Source organism: Schistocerca serialis, chromosome 3 (genome assembly GCF_023864345.2).
Source record: "Schistocerca serialis cubense isolate TAMUIC-IGC-003099 chromosome 3, iqSchSeri2.2, whole genome shotgun sequence".
Classification (NCBI taxonomy): Eukaryota; Metazoa; Arthropoda; class Insecta; order Orthoptera; family Acrididae; genus Schistocerca; species Schistocerca serialis.
The window spans coordinates 371,424,785-371,446,108 of NC_064640.1; positions in this window are offsets into that span (position 1 = coordinate 371,424,785).

Sequence of the window (21,324 nt, forward strand, 5' to 3'; positions counted from 1 at the left end):
ATTGATCCCTCTGCCACGCACTTTATTGTGAAGAGCAGAGTAATCACGTAGATGTAGATGTAGCTCAGACCTATTAACCCCCTGACAATGGTGTACTGTCACAATACTCTAAGCGCACTGTGCGGTGATGTCGGTTGACTGCAACAGCACTTCAGCGCCGACGTGCCCGCGCCACAGTCCACTTAACGTCATTCACATGTCTTTGGCTCAGCTGTGGTGAAGTACGAAGTTCATTACATTTCAGCGCTACTTATGAATCGTCATGGCGTGTAAAAATCTCTTTACCGTTGACGAAATGATGCAACTGTTGATGGAGAGTGATACTGAAGAATCGCTGTATTCATCAACAGAGACAGATTCGGAAGAAGATACTGTTGTGAATATTTCACGATCCATTCAGGCTAATTCTCAGTCTTCACAATCTGTAATTACTACTGCAGCGTCTTCGAAGCCTGGAAGACAAATCTCTACAGCTATGTAGTGCTCGTCATCCTCTGACGAGGCAACACAAACCAATAGGCAAGACGCAAAGGAAATGAAAATATAAATCCAAAGAAGTGTTCATCTGATGGACCCTTATCAGGTCTGACAGCTCAGATAAATGCATCTGACAGCCGTCTGTGTTACTGTAGACTGTTAGTAAATTTTAGCCGAGCGGTCTAAGGCGCTGTAGTCATGGACTGTGCGGCTGGTCCCGGCGGAGGTTCGAGTCCTCCCTCGGGCATGGGTGTGTGTGTTTGTTCTTAGGATAATTTAGGTTAAGTAGTGTGTAAGCTTAGGGACTGATGACCTTAGCAGATAAGTCCCATAAGATTTCGCACACATTTGAACATTTTTTGTTAGTAAATTGAGAAACATTTGAAAATATTTGTCAGGAAAAAAATCAATGCACATACCTATTAGCCAATAATGAATCCGTGGTAAACTCCAGAATAAACAATCGGAGTGATACAAACGTCTCTGAAAATTTAGTTTTTACTGCTTGTTTTTTCTCATGGCAAGAGTAAAACTGTTAAAACTGAGTGAATACTGATCAACACATGCTTTTTTGGAAATACGAGGGCACTCTGAAAAGTAACGCCCTCGAAATTTTTATATGTGAAAAATCTCATTCGTTATTACCATTGTAAATTTTTATTGTTCATGGATACATATTTGCAGCCCTCGGCCACTACAGCGCTCCGTATTGTAGCCTGTAACATGTCGTCGTGTAACTTAGCTACGTCGGTACGGGAGAAACAGCGCGTTGTAATCAAGTTTCGAATTCGAATAGTTCGCCCACACTTGGAGCAGCCATCCTTCAGCATGACAATGCCAGACCACACACGCCCTCTGCGACACCTGCAATGGGTTCAGTATCATCGATCATTCTCAATACAATCCAAAATTGGCGCCGTCAGATTTGTATCTGTTTCCAAAACTTAAAGAATATCTTCGAGGACTTCGCTTAATGGTGACGAAGCGGTAGACTCACATGTGAGGTTGTGGTTCCGTCAATAAAGTCAAAGATTCTGCAGAGACGGTATAAACAAACTGGTCTCCCGTTGGAAGAAACGTGTGTGTCACTAGGTGACTAAGTTGAGAAATAAATATGTAGACCTGAAGAGTAAAGGTATAGATGTTAATAATGTTTGGTTTATTTAAAATACGACCAACTATAGAACATTTTGTAAAGGTTTGAAGGAAACTTTCCACCCTTTGAGAAAGTCTGCATAGACGACTCACTGCTGTTATTCGAAGGCCGCCTGAAACTAAACCAATAGATCCAAGGAATTTTTTTTTGTAATTCGCTATCGGGAGACAAATTATATACTAGAATTTATCGTTTATGTTGATGCATAAATAGACACTTATACCCATAATACGGGAGAATCGTGAAACAGAGTTCTCACATTACTCCACCACGTCTGGTTAAAGGACGTACTTTGACCGTCGATGGTTGGTATACAAGTACTGATCTGTTATGTTGGCTGTATGACGCAGCAATAAACGCATGTGGCGAGAAAATGCCACTAAATCAAGAATAAGATTCCGATTTAGGAAAACTAATCGTTCTGAAATGGCATGACAGGGAGGAATTTCCTATGTTGACAACATTTTACAAATCTGAAATGATCGTAACCCAGAAACTAAATCGGGAGACTGGTAACCTGAAATTGAAACAGAGTCTGGGAGTTCATTATAACAGAGCAGTAGTACAGCGACAAGCTCATCAGAAAAGTGGAATATACGTGGAAGTCTAACAAGGGGAGGCCGCCAGTTGTGAAATTCAAATTCGATTCATACTGCGCATAATAAAAGCTCATGACCAGAGGTGTAATGTGGCAAAGCACCAAGATGCACTTCTCAACCGTTGTCGAGAAAATCTACAGCTAAAAGAAACCGTTGCGGTGAAATACACTCTACGATTAATGATTTTCTACAGCGTGGTGGTGCAGCGGTAAGCGCTGGGGTTCGTATTCCGAAGGTCGCCGGATCGAATCTCGCGCCATGCAATATTTTTTTATTGCTAGTTTTTTGCAATATATATATATATATATATATATATATATATATATATATATATATATATATATATAAACTATTAATGAATTGTTTATGCATGTTGGTGAAGGCGGATCGCTCTCCAATTGTACCGCCTCCATTTTTCCGTTTGTTTCACAGGGTGTACCAAAGCCGTCCCGTCCGCACTGATTTTCGACAATGTTATAAGTTGCGCTAGGGACCGCATCTACCTTCTTTCGAAGTTAGCAGGCAACTACGCTGTTATGGGGCGGCTCGTTTCGGCCCATTCAACATCTGTCCTTCAAGTGTAACGAGCGAGTAACGGAGTTTATATTTCATACCTGCCACAGCAAGTTTGTGTTCGTGGAGTCTCTATTCTAATTCGAACGTTTGACTTACGCTATACGTATTCGTTTCTACGTCTTCCGTTAACTATACGTGGTTAACATTATGAAGACAATTAATAACATTTGTGAAATACAACTTTGTTTGCGGAAAACATGATGATGTTCGAAGTCGCCAGTTTTCCACGACAAACGACTTTCAACAACTTATTATATGCATAATTGTTGCAACTGATTGCTGGGAATTATATATATATATATATATATAAATTACAAAAAACAAATACTAAAAAAAAAGTTGCATGGAGCGAGATTCGATCCAGCGACCTTCGGATTACGAACCCGGGCACTTACCGCTGCACCACCACGCTGTAGAAAATGATTAGTCGTAGAGAGTATTTCACCGCAACGGTTTCTTTTAACTGTCGATTTTCTCGACAGCGGCTGAGAAGTGCATCTTGGTGCTTTGCCACATTACACCTCTGGCCATGAGCTTTAATTATGCGCAGTATGAATCGAATCTGAATTTCACAATTGGCGGCCTCCCCTTGTAAGTGGTACAGGATAATGTTCTTCCGTATTTTTGATTCGATGATGTTCAAAACATTTTGCTTATTCTGGAAATATTTGACGAAAGGGAAGTACGAATTATTTAATCTGAATGTAATTAGTGAAATTTTCGAAATCATTGGAGAGATTGCACGAAACTGTTACAACTGAAAATGCGTTTTTATGTGCATTCAATAAAATACGCCAAACATGAATGTAAACTGTGTAAATATTGTTAATAAATGCTCATAACTCACGCAGTGTCCGTCAAAAGCCCGGAATAAAAGACTCTTAGAAATTTTGTTGGCATCAGGGAGCATTCAGCAGCCAAGAGTTCCATTTGAATAAATGAAGTTTAAGTTTTTATCTGAATAGTTAATAGAGCTACGAAAACATATCACTGAGTATTTTTTGAGACTCTTGGTTAAGGTGAAATTAGATCGCCAATATCTTTAAACTGCCACTACGAATTTGATGAGCAGCATCTTGCGTAGATCTCACACAGACTTTCACGGGCGATTGGATCTTTGGTGTGACGTCATAAGCGAGTGACTGCGTGTGAGATCGCTCTCTAAATTTTCATATATTTGTAGGTTTCAGCTACATATTTTATCGGGTTTGGTGATAATATTTACTATATAAGTGACGTATTAGTGGTTTCTTCATTCACCTCTGCCTTTCTTGTGTTGTGACCTGATATTTGTGAGTGTTTCGTATCGAGCAACTTAACCTCTTGGCTGTGTTTACATTCCGCGCTGACCAGTTGCAGCTGTAGTGGCGCATCGAAAGCTAAGTACGAATTAATTGTTTATGTATATTGGTTTATTTAGGAACTTTAGTAGTCTTCAACCGGTTGTCTTGGTGTTTTCTGGTGAAATAATTTCAGAAGAACCTTTTGGGAACTGTTTACATCTTCGTTACTGTGTCATTAGACGTTTGATTCTCTTTCTGTATTAGTTTTTTGTTATATTCACATTTGTTGTTTATTAATACTGTTAATAATAGTAGTTACTTCCCTTGTAGAGTAAGTTTGTGATTATTGTAGTCAGGTTTTTAACATCTTATTGTAGTAGCGGAACTTAGAAAAAGTAAAATTTTACCATGAGTGAGAAGTGTAGGCTTTGCCGTAGGTTCGTGAGTAGTGGATTGCGGTGTGAGACTTGTTCGAAGTATTTTCACTGGGGGGAATGCAGTGGGGAAGCCAGTGGGCATTCTGGTGAGATCCTCTCCTGGAACTGCAGGTTATGTAGCAAGAGTAAGTTGATAGAGGAGCAGGAGCGTAAGATCTGTGCCCTTCAGGTGCAGTTGAAAAACGCCCAGGAGGAGCTAGATAGGATGAGGAGAGAGAAGGGGGTTGGGGAATGGGAGCTGGCTGTTGGCAAGAGATCTGCTAGGAGAAGAAGATTTTCAGATAGTTTTACTATTGGTGCTTACAATAGATATGACCAACTGTCAAGAGTCTAGTGGAGAGGAATCTCTAGTAGCTGTAGATGTAGGAAGTATGCAGCAGACCTCACAAGGGAACCTCCCCATCGCACCCCCCTCAGATTTAGTTATAAGTTGGCACAGTGGATAGGCCTTGACAAACTGAACACAGATCAATTGAGAAAACAGGAAGAAGTTGTGTGGAACTGTGAAAAAATAAGCAAAATATACAAACCGAGTAGTCCATGGGTCACATAGGCAACATCATGGAGAACGTGAGCTCAGGAGCGCTGTGGTCCCGTGGTAGCGTGAGCGGCTGCTGAACGAGAGGTCCTTGGTTCTAGTCTTCCCTCGAGTGAAAATTTTACTTTCTTTATTTTTGCATAGTTATTATCTGTCCGTTCGTTCATTGACGTCTCTGTTCACTGTAATAAGTTTAGTGTCTGTGTTTTGTGACCGCATCACAAAACCGTGCGATTAATAGACGAAAGGACGTGCCTCTCCAATGGGAACCGAAAACATTTGATTGCACGGTCATAGGTCAACCGATTCCTCGACAGGAAAACACATCTGATATATTCTATACGACACTGGTGACGGCATGTGCGTCACATGACAGGAATATGTTGTCGACCCACCTAACTTGTACACTTGGAGAATGGGTAAAAAGATTCTTCTACCTTGCCCGATTTAGGTTTTCTTGTGAATGTGATAATCACTCCCAAAAAAAGTGATGTAAACATAAGAGTTTGTCACATATACTGAAAATAAAAAATTAAACTTTTCACTCGATGGAAGATTTGAACCAAGGTCCTTTCGTTCCGCAGCTACTCACGTTACCACGAGACCACGACGCTCCTGCGCTTCCAGTGTCCTTGATGTTGCCTATCTTCCATGAACTACTCAGTTTGTATATTTTGCTTATTTTTTCACAGTTCCACACAACTTCTTCCTGTTTTCTCAATTGATCTGTGTTCAGTTTTTCAAGACCTATCCACTGTGCCAACTTGTAACTAAATCTGAGGCGGGTGCAATGGGGAGGTTCCCTTGTCAGTAGTTACTGTGCCTAGAACAGTTGCAAAGTCGAAGAGGAAGAAGAAGGTTCTGCTGTTAGGTAGTTCTCATGGCAGAGGTGTAGGCCAGCAGTTGAAGGAAGTGCTGGGGAGTGAGTACCAGGTCACTAGCATTGTGAAGCCTATTGCAGGGTTGGCTCAGGTGACTGTTAACATAGAGGGGTTATCTAGGGATTTTACTAAAGAGGATCAGGTAGTGATTGTGGGTGGGGCTGGTAATAGTATTGACAGGGATGGGGAGTATAACATAGATGGTGACCTGGAAAAGATAGCCACTCAGACTGGCAACACGAATGTGCATTTCGTGGAACTGTTTCAGCGTCACGATCGGCCTCATCTTAATACAGCCGTCAGGCGTAATAACATGAGACTTGGGGGTGCGCTGATGACAGAAAGCATGGGTCACATTTCAGTGGTGTCAGTGGAGGCTATCAGCAGGACGGGTTTCACTAGACATGGCCTGCACCTCAACAGGTATGGGAGGGGGAGGTTGGCAAAGCTTATAGGTGACAGCATAGGTGGGGATGGTGGGATCACTCATGGGAAAATTCCTGCAGTAGTCGGTGTTAGAGCTGCACCTTTTTTAGATTGAAGTCAGCTGATAGGTATTCCTGCTTAAGGGAAGTCTCTCTAACAAAGGAATCACTTTTGACAAAGCTTAGGTATCCGAGTAATGAGGAAATTAGTATATTTCATCAAAATATATAAGGTATTACAGATAAAGTTAGTGAACTACTTATAGATGTTGACTCTGAAATTATTGGTATATCTGAACACTTCTTAAATAAGGAGAGAATTCAGAGGCTTCCTTTACCAGGATACAGGTTGGCTGGCAGCTTTTCGAGGAGCTCTTTGGGGTGTGGGGGAGTAGCCATGTATGTGAAAAACGGCATCCCATTTGAGTCAATTGAGGAAATACAAAAAGTTAGTTATATGTGGTGACTTCAATATTAATTGTATAAGTGATTGTGCAAGGAAGAGGATGCTGGTAGACCTCTTTAATTCATATAATCTTATGCAAACCGTATTCTTTCCAACGAGAGTGCGAGGGAACAGTAGAACAACAATAGACAACATTTTTGTTCATTCCTCATTACTAGAAGAGCATTCTGTTAGCAAAAAGGTGAATGGCCTTTCAGATCATGATGCACAAATTTTAACTTTAAAAGATTTTTGTGCTGCAACACGTGTTAAATATAGTCATCAGCTGTTCAGGAAAGCTGATCCAGTTGCTGTAGAGACCTTTGTAAACCTTATCAAGGAACAAGTGTGGTAAGATGTTTATAGCGCTGATACAGTAGACGATAAATATAATGCTTTTCTCAAGACTTTTCTCACGCTCTTTGAAAGTTGCTTTCCGTTAGAACGTTTAAAACAGGGTACTAGCACAAACAGGCAGCCTGGGTGGCTGACTAGAGGGATAAGAATATCTTGTAGAACAAAGTGGCAATTATATCAAAACGTTAGAAACAGTCAAAATCTAAATGCAGCAGCCCATTACAAACAGTATTGTAAGGTGCTTAAAAATGTTATTAGGAAGGCAAAAAGATTGTGGTATGCAGATAGAATAGCTAAGTCTCAGGATAAAATTAAAACCATATGGTCAGTGGTAAAGGAAGTTGCTGGTCTGTAGAGACAGGTCGAGGATATAGAATCAGTGCGTAGTGAGAATGTCCGTGTTACTGCTAAGTCGCATATATGTACAGTATTTAATAATCACTTTCTGAATGTAGCAGGTGAACTAAATAGAAACCTAGTCCCAACGGGGAATCATATAGCGCTCTTAGAAAATGTGTTCCGAGACTGTTACCTGAAATGCTCCTCCATGATACTGACAAGAGGGAGATTGAGTTAATAATTAAAGCACTAGAGACCAAGAACTCTCATGGACATCACGGGGTATCTAGCAGAATACTGAAGTATTGTTCTCTGTATGTTAGCCCAGTTCTCAGCCATATCTGCAACTTTTCCTGTAGGAGTGGTCGGTTTCCTGACCGATTAAAGTACTCGGTAGTGAAGCCACTTTATAAAAAGGGAGACAGGGATAATGTTGATAATTATAGACCTATTTCTATGCCATCGGTGTTTGCTAAAGTTATCGAGAAAGTTGTATATACAAGGTTACTGGAGCATTTAAATTCACATAATTTGCTGTCAAATGTTCAGTTTGGTTTTAGAAATGGTTTAACAACTGAAAATGCTATATTCTCTTTTCTCTGTGAGGTTTTGGACGGATTAAATATAAGGTTGCGAACGCTAGGTGTTTTCTTTGATTTAACGAAGGCTTTTGACTGTGTTGACCACAAAATATTACTGCAGAAGTTGGACCATTATGGAGTAAGGGGAGTAGCTTACAATTGGTTCGCCTCTTACTTTAAGAACAGAAAGCAGAAGGTAATTCTCCGGAATATTGAGAGTGGTAGTGATGTTCAGTCCCAATGGGGCACTGTTAAGTGGGGCGTTCCTCAAGGGTCGGTGCTGGGACCACTGCTGTTTCTTATTTATATAAATGATATGCCTTCTAGTGTTACAGGTGATTCAAAAATATTTCTGTTTGCTGATGACACCAGCTTGATAGTGAAGGATCTTGTGTGTAATATTGAAACAGTAACAAATAATGTAGTTCATGATATAAGTTCGTGGCTTCTGGAAAATAATTTGATGCTAAATCACAGTAAGACTCAGTTTTTACAGTTTCTAACTCACAATTTAACAAGAACCGATATTTTGATCAGACAGAATAGGCATATTATAAGCGAGACGGAACAGTTAAAGTTCCTAGGCGTTCGGATAGATAGTAAGCTGTTGTGGAAAGCCCATGTCCAGGATCTTGTTCAGAAGCTAAATGCTGCTTTATTTACAATCAGAACAGTATCTGAAATAAGTGACACTTCAACACGAAAAGTAGTCCACTTCGCATATTTTCATACGCTTATGTCGCATGGTATTATTTTTTGGGGTAATTCTTCTGATTCAAAAAGGGTATTTTTGGCTCAAAAACGGGCTGTTAGAGCTATATGTGGTGTATGTTCGAGAACCTCTTGTCGACCCCTATTGAAAAATCTAGGAATTCTGACATTGCCATGACAGTATATATTTTCTTTAATGTTGTTTGTTGTTAGCAATATTAGCCTATTTCCAAGAGTTAGCAGCTTTCACTCAGTTAATACTAGGCAGAAATCAGATCTGCATGTAGAATGCACTTCCTTGACTCTTGTGCAGAAAGGAGTGCAGTATTCTGCTGCATCCATTTTCAATAAGCTACCACAAGAACTCAAAAAACTTAGCAGTAGCCCAAACTCTTTTAAGTCTAAACTGAAGAGTTTCCTCATGGCTCACTCCTTCTATTCTGTCGAGGAGCTCCTGGAAGAGCTAAAAAATTAAGCAAATTCCAGTGCTACATTGTTGATTTTGTTCATTTAAACTTACGACTTGTCACCTGAATGTTTTTTTTATATTTCATTTTATATGTTTCTAATATCGTGTTATAATTTCATGTATTGGCTCGTTCCATGACCATGGAGACTTCTTCTTAATTTGGTCCCACGGAACAATAAATAAATAAATAAATTATCAGACCATAAACAAAATGACGCACTCTGACGACAGTCATTTTAAGCCACTTCCTTCTCTGAATATTCTTTAAGTATGCCTGATTTGCGTATTCCCTGGATAGTGTTGCAGTCTTTAAGCAAACTTTAGCGTAAGTTATCACTAGGAAACGTTGAACGTCTAGTTTACCGTACAGGAAGCAAACTGCTTCACTTTCTACTATGTATTAAAATGGAAGTTTTATAGGGCAGCAGTTTCAATTTGGAAAACCGCGCAGTACGTGAACCGGTCAGTGAAGCTGATAGTCACTTGTTAAACATTTACTTAAAGAGAAAGAGCGAGTTGTCCGTGTAGAAGCGAACATGGGTGAAACCTTAGGAAAGGCCACGACTCGATCATGAATGCTAAATAATTTCTAACAGTTTCCGTTCTGGTACCTTCATTCAATAATTCCAGACGAGTGTTTTGCTGCTAAGGTCATCAGTCCCTAAGCTTACACACTACTTAACCTAAATTATCCTAAGAACAAACAAACACACACACACACACACACACACACACACACACACACACACACACACACACGCCCGAGGGAGGACTCGAACCTCCGCCGGGGCCAGCCGCACAGTCCATGACTACAGTGCCTTAGACCACTCTGCTAAAATTTACTAACAGTCTACAGTAACACCTGATAAGGGTCCATCAGATGAACACTTCTTTGGATTTATATTTTCATTTCCTTTGCGTCTTGCCTATTGGTTTGTGTTGCCTCGTCAGAGGATGACGAGCACTACATAGCTGTAGAGATTTGTCTTCCAGGCTTCGAAGACGCTGCAGTAGTAATTACAGATTGTGAAGACTGAAAATTAGCTTGAATGGATCGTGAAATATTCACAACAGTATCTTCTTCCGAATCTGTCTCTGTTGATGAATACAGCGATTCTTCAGTATCACTCTCCATCAACAGTTGCATCATTTCGTCAGCGGTAAAGAGATTTTTACACGCCATGACGATTCATAAGTAGCGCTGAAATGTAATGAACTTCGTACTTCACCACAGCTGAGCCAAAGACATGTGAATGACGTTAAGTGGACTGTGGCGCGGGCACGTCGGCGCTGAAGTGCTGTGGCAGTCAACCGACATCACCGCACAGTGCGCTTAGAGTATTGTGACAGTACACCATTGTCAGGGGGTTAATAGGTCTGAGCTACATCTACATCTACGTGATTACTCTGCTCTTCACAATAAAGTGCGTGGCAGATGGTTCAATGAACCACCTTCAAGATGTCTCTCTACCTTTCCACTCTCGAACGGCACGCGGGAAAAACGAGCACTTAATTTTTTCTGTAGGAGCCCTGATTTCTCGTATTTTATCGTGATAATCGTTTCCTCCTATGTAGGTGGGTGCCAACAGAATATTTTTGCAATCGTAGGAGAAAACTGGTGATTGAAATTTCATGAGAAGATCCCGTCGCAACGAAAAACGCCTTTGTTTTAATGATTGGCACTCCAATTCACGTATCATGTCTGTGACACTATCTCCTCGGTTTCGCGATAATCCAAAACGATCTGCGCTTCTTTGTACTTTTTCGATGTCATCAGTCAGTCCCACCGATACGGATCCCACACCGCACAGCAATACTCCAGAATGGGACACACAAGCGTGGTGTAAGCAGTCTCTTTTTCAATGCCCGTTCTCAAGGGGAACGTAGAAAGCTAACCCCTACTGTTATTCCACGAACGCACAGTTCTTTTTTTTTGTGCCTGTACAGAAGAGGTTTATCAGATTTTCCAACAGCCTTATCGCAGCAGATTCCGTAATTACGCTGTCCTAGAAACTTAGAGCCTGCACCACGTTACTAGCCTTGTATCTCATTTCATGGTTGTATTTCAGGTAGTGTTCGGGGACAGCTGATATCCTTGGGTGCATCAGACGGGGTGCATCGAAAATGTTCCTTACACCTCCCTTAGACTGTCCTGATAACTTCTTACCCCTACGACATGCCATATCGTCACGGTTTCAAAAATGTGTCGTTGGAGACCATAGCCATGTTTAAGACTACAACACGTATCTTTTATCTTTGTTGGCGGGTGTGAAATACAGTGGATGAAGTGTTTCTACAGAAGTCCAACGATTTTTCCAGATATTAGGTTCACCCAGAAAAGGTAATCCTCCCGATGTGATATTATTCGCACTGTCTGAAATCTTCCATAGGCATTGCAGCAACACTCGGTCGATCTGAAGATTTAAGAACTCTTTCCTGTGGAATACTCTGAAGGTGTCGCACCGTTTCGGAGAGGCTCTCTTACACAGCGGGTTGGCGCTATGGACCACACTCCTCAGCGCAGTAACTGTTTATGGCGGATGGGAAAGTGTGAGATGTGAATGAAGAGACCGGTGTGTATGGTTTCCAATACACGCTGTGGTCAAGGGATCTTCCACTGTCCCCTTAGCTAATGCACTGAGAAAATTAACTCGCGCACAGTATGATAAAGAGAGTTTAGGGGTTAGAAGAAATCGTGATATTTCAGTTTAGTCTGGACATAACACAAATGTCCCGTCTGCTTGTAGACAGGAAGGTGGTTTGCTAGAATTTAGAGGATCACACTGGCTTTGCGCAAAAATTTTCCCTGTATAGCATCACCACGCCATGTAAACCGGATTAGTCACCGCCAGAGTCAGGACTTCAATGGGACACTTAAGGACAAACGACCAGGGGCTGTTTCTGACCTCCAGGAATAGTGTCCGCTATATTAAGCCATGAATGGGGATTCAGTGTGCATTCTTTATTCCTATGCGAGATTATCATACCTCGCACTGACGCTCCGTATGCCACTGCCGATGGACACTAAGCATAGTAAATCTCACCACCGACCCATGGCCCGTTTGACAGAATATTCTGAATTTATATAACCCTGTCACCTGTTTCCGGGGCACATTTTACTTTTCTCACCAACACCGACCCAACGGTTTCACTGCGTCGTGCTCAAGACTTCAATAAAATCGTTACGGAAGTGGTCTGGAGCATCGCCCTTTTGATAGATTAAGTCCATACTTTATGTCTCTAGCTGCAACATGAATCAGTTTTGCAGAAATTCCTCACAAACTCTGTTACGCGAAGAAAAAGGCACCACAGACTGAAAACTGTGGGATTGCACATAATACATCTTTTTTTCCAGTGTTAAGTGCGCTGCACAACAATGTAGCGCGTTGCTACGCTTTCGACTTGCAGATTGTATCTTTTTACTGAACTATACACAAAAAATTTTGTTTCACCAGTACAGTGAAGTTACTCACGAAAAGCATTATCATTCGTATTCTACTTCATGCATGTATCGAAATCAGCTCGCTTTTTTTCAGTAGGTGTTATACCAGTTGCAAGATATAATGTATCTGCTTCATTTGTTTTCATAATATCTTCCAAAAGGGTAATTATGGAATGTTCAGTTTTGCGTTACGTAGAAGATTCGCCCCCGTGCGCTCATCCGTTTTTTCAGTTACTGTCGACCGGCTCTTTGATTTCTTGTGAGACATCCAGTGGCTGTAAGCTAAGTACTCCATCACTGAACTGAGTTGCCGCTTGACGCAAAGTTGCAAAACTTCGTTTCGAAGGGGTGTTAAGCTGTTGTAACATGCTGGTGCGAATGAAATTCATAGCATCTTGTGAGCTTTCGCAACGACCTGCTCAGATAGCACCCTGACTGGCGAGGCAGAGAAGTGAACTAGGCCCAGATTGAATCCGCATGATGCATTAACAACCGTGGGCTGGTACACCGCCCGCCTGATTGTGGTTTTAAGTGGGTTTCCCACGCTGGTTTACGCAAATGCTGAACGGGTCCCCAAATTCCTCATCAAAAAATACGATACACAAAGAGTTGAAACACGATATCACACCACAGAATAAATTTTACACGATTCACATAGAGATGGCGCACACGACTTTCCTCTCACAGGTTACCTCGATATCTATGGCGTCAGGAAGGGCATCCGGCTACGAAGTGGAATAATAAAATACAATTTGTCAAATACTGAAAAAAGGGGACCCCGTGCTACACGAGACCAACGCTAGGGAAAAGGAAGTAAGCTTTCCCAACACCTGTCGCCATCTTTGCTAACTGTTGGATTCTTGTGGGAGCAAGAGGAAACTGTTGCCACAGCCTAAAAATTTCTATTTTCTCGGTACGATTCTAAAGTTCCGTAAAGCTGCCTTACACTGCTTCACAGTTAACACTGTTGATGCAATAACATCTTTCGCATTATAGTTTTCCGAAAAGTATCATCCAATCTTTCACTTTGATCTGTACCACACTCTTCCTTAGACAGTACTTCAGTAGTTACAGCTGGCAGCATCTTTCACTACCTAACATTTATTCGCGCGCAGTTTTTTACACATCAGTATTCCTGTCTTTCTATGCAGAAAGTTACCAGTAATTTTTTAAAACCTAACCTATGCGATCATTCTTTCGATGCAGTACAAGACACAGTAAATTACGTTTCACGTTCCTGAAACTTATTTTCGTTTTTAAATTATTATTAAAATATTTGTGTGTGTATTAAGCCATTCTACTTTGTACGTTTCTAATTATACAATACTCTACTCTCGATAAGTTTTCCTTCTGCATTAACAAGTATGACAGTAATGTAGCGAGGTTTACTAGATGTGTAATTTATTTCACTGTTGTGGAGACGTCTAAAACGTGTGGTTTCCGTCCTGCCTTGCACCTGTGCGCGATTCCAATTACGCAGAAGTGGCGACAGCCGCTAGCGCTTCTGGCAGAACAGTGGTCGTTATCACTTCTACGCACACAACCGTCGATGCTACGCATCTACGCGCGTCTGGCGGCTCTTACCACAGATCGCAGTTACTCTGAGAACAACTGTAGCTTTAAAATGATATTTACAATTCTGTAAGTCGAGAATAAACGGAAGTGTTCTTGTTTCCCGAAACATTCAATAAAGTTCACCTAGAGCGAAGCAAACTGAATGTAATACAACCTATAACAAATGTTGATACTCACAGTAGCAGTCTCGCAGGCCCTGTGCCAGAATTTCTTTTGATCTGTTGTGCATAACGCAGGTGCTCCTGTATCAGTGCGTGAGAGCTTTCACAGAAGTTTTATCACAAGAAAATTCTTGTGTAATGCAAAATATCTTCCTCTTTTTCTTGTGTTTTTCCCTACATCGACGCAAGTCGGCATCATTAGTAACGGATTTGCCATAGTTAATTTAAGGAATTGTCAGATAACCTTCCTGTTGCCACCCTGTACGTGGCCGAAAGGGAATATATGTACCACAACTGCCTGTGTGTAGTGTTATTCCTGTGTAAGTGAGCGAAAGTTTTGTAACTGTTTGCGATTCGTGTAACTGAGGTGTGTCCTTGGTACTTTCCCAGTATTCGCCAAGTGGGATGTGGAAAACCGCCTAAAATTGCATCCGGGCTCGTCTGCACACCGCCCTTCTTCGTTAATTCGCCAAATGGATTCCATCCGGGGCCGGGCGCACCTGCGCACCTCCCCGTCTTGGAAGTGGCACTTTAACGTTCAAAGCTATCCGGATAGGTCGGATAGGTTGTATAACGAAGACGATAGAACAGATTGAATACCTGAAAAGTGAAACCATATAACAGATTTTCTCGCCATGTTGCCATTTACAATTCTGTAAGTCGAGAATAAACGGAAGTGTTCTTGTTTCCCGAAAACAGTAAAGTTCACCTAGCGCGAAGCAAACTAAATGTCATTCAACCTACAACAAATCTGGGCTGGCCTGCACACCACCCTTCTTCGTTAATCCACAAGATGTATTCCATCCGGGGTCGGCGCACCTGCGCACCTCCCTGTACTGGAAGTGGTGCTTTAACGTTCACAGCTATTCTGATAGGTTGTGTAACGAAGACGATAGAAGAGACTGACTCTACCTGACAAGTAAACCAAATAACAGATTTTCTCACCATGACGCCATCAAATAAATGTGATGTAATTTCCACAAATAGCATTAAAATCAACTAATAACGGAAGTCCCAGTTGTCTTTGAAAATATAGCTTCCGATAACGTAAACATACGCTGTGGGTAAAATAAAAGCACCGCAAGTGCCTCAAGATAGGCAACCCAATTTACATCATCTTCTGAATGGTTACCTACCTTAAGGTGCATGAACTACTTTTATTTTGCGTTCCCTATAGTACCAAGCGCCAACGGCGCTGCGGCATTGGTAACATCGGTTCCCGTCAGACCACCGAAGTTAAGTGCTATCGGGCTTGGCTAGGAATTGGATGGGTCACCGTCCGGGTCCGTTGAGCGCGTTTGCCAAGCGGAATGCACCCAGCCCTTGTGAGACCAACTGAGGAGCTACTTTGCGAAGTAACGGCTTCCGGTCACGAAAACTGAGGGGAGACTGGTGTGCTGACCGCATGCCGGCCCATATCCGCATCTAGTGGCGCCTATCAGCTGAGGATAACACGGTCGTCGATCGGTACCATTTGGTGATTCCATGTTGATGTTACAGACTTTCAGAGAAGATGAAGAAGGATAAGTATATCAATTTGAGGCAAGGGATCGTGGCCCTGAAATTAACACATTTACAGTTCTCCATCGCATCTGAACGTTTGTAACATCATCACGGAATTACCCCGTATAGTAGCTTCAGGCGAGGTCTCACTACAAGTGTTGGTTCTGTCACTGTGTAATTATTTTTTCAATAATCTAATATTCAGAATAAAAATACTGTACGATACATAAGCACCGTAAAGCAAATAGGCCCATAGAGTCAGCTCAGTGTGCTTGGCTGTGTTGGTTCTGATCTCTGGTACTGCTAGTGATTTTCTTTTGATATGAATACTGTAGTGGGGTCCTCAGAAGGTCAAATAAGGTGCTAGGTGATAACTTTAAGTACACTGTGCAGCACAATTACAGGATCACGGTTTTGAAACCTTGTAATCGTCTTCCATTGCGACGCAGAATTGTGAAATTTGGCTCAAAGGTGCCTACAGCATTCCTCTGTAATAGCGCAAAAGCGTGGCACCCAGCGACATCACCCTCGGGATCGACGACGCTTCAAATGCAAGGCATCGAAAAAGACGCCAGAGCTCATAAGATCATGTGACGTGCAAGGTGGGATAATGATGTCACATTGGCACCAGATCTCACCACCATTCTAAACGTCACACGATGGGAATTTCATCACACCCCACATGTCATCCCTTCTTTTGACGCCTCTGCGATGCTCACATCAGACGCGCGGGATTAGCCGAGCGGTCTAGGGCGCTGCAGTCATGGACTGTGCGGCTGGTCCCGGGGGAGGTTCGAGTCCTCCCTCGGGCATGGGTTTGTGTGTTTGTCCTTAGGATAATTTAGGTTAAGTAGTGTGTAAGCTTAGGGACTTATGACCTTAGCACTTAAGTCCCATAAAATTTCACACACATTTGAACATTTCTTTTGCTCACAACTGCAAAGCCGACTGTAGCAATCACGCGGTTTTCTTATGAGTAGCCGGGGAAAACATTTCAGAGACACCGCCGCTCAGAATCGGCACAAGAAGGCCTCACGAAGTGACATGAAGGGTGTCAATTAATGAACCCCTTCCCTTGGGACGTTGATTCCCACACATTTCATTGTCGAAAACAACAATCTGCAGTGCAATGTTGACCCCTGGACGATTCAATCCTTCGCTCAAGATATCGTAGGGCTGGTACCCCACTGAACGTTATATGAACGCTTTGGAGTGTAGCACAAGCACAAAATTTCTGTGGTTGGCTCTTCTGTTATGGTTACGCCCAGTTATTCCACCCATACTTTTCCAACTAAAATGCTACTCTTTCTGTAATGATGGGTTCGCTGTGGACGAGACAAAAGTTTTTAACTTCCCTTCTTCCTCCCCTCTTCACTGCTTCCCTTCCTCCCAACTACCTATCCTTCCCACTAAACTAGGATGCAGTATTCGGTAAACAAAGAAAACCAAAATCTGAGACAGAATATACAACAGCTGTACTCCTTACATCGTATACAAAGTGCATCACTCATTTTCTTCTTCAAAATAACCCGCACTCTGTCCTTTGCATCTCTTCAGGCTCAACAACCTATTTTCAAGTCACCTCTGGCACATAGTCGTCATCCTATACCTGCAGGAGATCTTTATCTTTACGAAATAGTATTTAGCAAAGGGAATTAGAGCTTAGAGAGAATAACTGAAAACTTCGCGCTTTGCAAATGACGCTGTAATTCTGTCATAACAGCAAAGGACTTGGGAGAGCAGTTGAACGGAATGGAAAGTGTCTTGAAAGGAGGATATAAGACAAACATCAACAAAAGCAAAACAAAGGTAGTGGAATGTTGTCTAAATAAATCAGGCAACGCCGAGGGAATTAGATTAGGAAGTGGGACACTAAAAGCAATGGAAGTGTTTTGCTGCTTGGACGCTAAACAATATGATGGCCGAAGTAGTGAGGATATAAAATGCAGAATGACAATGACAAGAAAAGCGTTTCTGAGAAAGAGAAATTTATCAACATCTAATGAATATATATTTAAGTGTTAGGAAGTATTTTCTAAACGCATTTGTATGGAGTGAAGTGTTGTGCAGAACTGAAACGCTCCAATAACCAGTTCAGACAAGAAGAGAAGAGAAACTTTTGGAATGTGATGCTATGAAGAATACTGAAGATTATGTAGATAGATCACGTAACCAATGAGGAGGTATTGAATAGAAATGGGGAGAAAAGAAATTAGTGGCCTAACTTGACTGAAAGAAGTGATCAACTGATAGGACACATTGTATCAATTTACTACTGGAGAAAAGTGTTTGTTGTAAAAACTGCCGAAGGAGACCAAGAGATGAGCAGAGTAACCAGGTTCAAATGGACGTACATTGCGGTAGTTATTCGGAATTGCACAGGACAGAGTAGCGTGGAAAACTGCATCAAACCAGTCTTCGGACTGAAGAGTACAACAACAATACCTCTCAAAGCCTGTGAAGAAGACAATGCAGGCTGCTCGCTTCATCGTAAGCGGTGTGTTGAAATTTTCACTAGTTACTGGGGTAGTCAGTTCAGCATAGCGGTAAAAATTTTGTATCGATGATTTCACTACAAAATGATTCAAACTTTAACGTCTAATGTAGCCTCTATAGAATCCCTTTATGTGACTACACAGTTTTAGTAGCGAAGAATTCATCGGTGGGACGCAATTTTGTAAAGATAAAGATCTTCTCAAGATATGGGCTATATGCCAGAAGTAACTTAAAATAGGTTTTTGAGGATGAAGTTATTCTGTCTGAAATATTGGTTTCCTAAATTTACTGAATACTTTGGAAAGAAAGGTAGTGGGGAGAAAGGGAAGCAGTGAAGAGACGAACAAATAGAGAAATTAAAACTTTTGCCTAGTCCACAGTGAAGTCATTATTACAGTCAGAGTACCATCTTCGTTGAAAATGGATGGGAGGAAGTACTTGGCGCAACCATTCCAAAAGAGTCAACGCGTCATTTGCCTAAAAAAATCAAATGAAACTACGAGACACTCAAATCTTCCTTCTCCCGACTGCGAGTGCAATACGTTTACCAAACCCGCCTGGTAATTGCGCAAGTGAGAAACGGGTGTTTAAGATGATTGTCTGTGGTGATGAACTGAAGGACGTTTATCTTATACAGTTTAACGTGGAGCTGTTAGCACTTCACCACCGGAAAATACGTTTATTTTCAGCTAGACGCAAGCTGTTTCATTAATTTAGGTGAATTAACGGACGCATTGTAGTCTTTAGGACCTAAAATTTCGAAAAAAGTAGTTATAAGGGTGGAAAACGCAGGGCTGTGTACGAAACGTTCTTATAACAGTAACAGTTTTCAATATTGATTAACATTTTCTGTGGAGGGAGAAGAAGGAAAAGGGACTGTGTGTGACACACATATGCTACATCAATTGTCGGTATGACTCTGTTCGGTGTACAGAACTGGATAAAGTTAGTTTTTTCAAAAAAAGGTATAGTCCATTTTCTGAGAACCACTTAATAATTCTTTGAAAGACATCCTTAACAATATCTTCAGCTGCTTTTTCTGGAATGGGATTTATTATAACACTCGTGTCAACTGCAAAAAGTACTAGTTCTGCTTGCTGAACTTTAAGTGAGAGGTCATTCACATGAATAAGGAACGGCAGAGGACCTTAAATTGAACCCTGTAGGACTCCCTTTGTGATAACTTCCCAGTCACTAGAATTTACCACTTTCCAAACATTATTTGTGTTATTCAGCACAACTTTTTGCTTTCTGTTCGTTAAGTATGATTCAAACCAGCTGTGTGTATAGCCTTCAATTCCATAAAACCTGAGTTTTCTAAGAGCGTGACGTGATCCACACAGTCAAATGCCTTGGAAAGTTCACAAAAAATACAAACTGGTAACAATTTGTTATTTAGGGCTTGTACTATTTGATGGGTAAGTGTGTAGATAGCATTCTCAGTCAAGTAACCCTTCCGGAATCCGAACTGTGACATGCTGAGTAAATTATTTTCACTTAAATATGGGACTACTCTTGCATACACAACTTTTTCGAATATTTTAGAAAATGAAGTCAGCAATGAAATTGGTCTGTAATTATTTGAGTCACTCAGGTCCCCTTCCTTATGAAGAGGTTTGAGAATTGCGTATTTCAATCTGTCTGGAAAAATTCCCTGTGCCAGCGAATCCATATATGACTAAGGACTCCACTTATTAAATTAGAACAACACTTCAAAATTCTGTTAGGGACTCCATGAGCTTTTGTGTATTTATAATTCCCTTAATTTCAGTGGGGGATGTTGGTGCTATTTCTAAAGACCTAAAGTCCTGGGGAATGACATTTTTAACAAATTTTTTTGCTTCTTCAACTGAACCCTTTAACCATATTTTTGATGCTACATTCAGAAAGTGATTGTTAAAAATACTTGCAACTTGTGAATTATCACTCACAACATCATCATTTAGCTTTATTGCTATGGTATGCTGTGCACTGTCTGGCTGGCCCGTCTCCCGTTTGACAATATTCCGTATAGTTTTAATCTTATTATCCGCATTATTAATTTCTGTCAGAACACATAAGCTTCTCGACTTCTTCATAACTTTCCTTAAAATGTTACAGTATCTTCTGTAGTAAACAAGTAACGTCGATTCATGACTTGTTCTGGCCTGTCCATATATTTCCCTCTTCCTCTTAGACGATTTCTTAATTCCCTTAGTAATCCATGGCTTACTTGACTTTGTAATGGCTTTTCTGGATAACGTTTCAGGAAAGCAACTCTCAAATATTGAGACAAATTTACGGTGGAATAAATTGAATTTGGCATGAGCATCATTTTCTGTGTGAACTTCAAAAAAAAAAAAAAAAGAAAGGTTCAAATGGCTGTGAGCACTATGGGACTTAACTTCTGCGGTCATCAGTGCCCTAGAACTTACAACTACTTAAACCTAACTAACCTAAGGACATCACACACATCCATGCCCGAGGCAGGATTCTAACCTGCGACCGTAGCGGTCGCGCGGTTCCAGACTGTAGCGCCTAGAACATCTCGGCCACTCCGGCCGGCTGTGTATACTTCATCCCATTCTACCTCTTCTAGACTGCTCTTAGAACTCTGTACCCTATTTGCATCAATAAGCCTCTCTGCCATGTATGAACCTGCCTGAAGCCTATAAAGTGCTATATGTGTTATTTCCATTAACTGTGCTTCATGACCTAGCAGATTAACAACTGGGTACACATTAATTGTTTCATGCCTGGACACTGTCTATGAAGACAGTTGAAAAATTTACAATAGGTACTAGATTGAAACAACCAAACAAAGATTCTAGCTCATTTTTCCTATCCGTATCTTAAGAAATCTACATGAAAATCACCACAAACCACTAACTGCT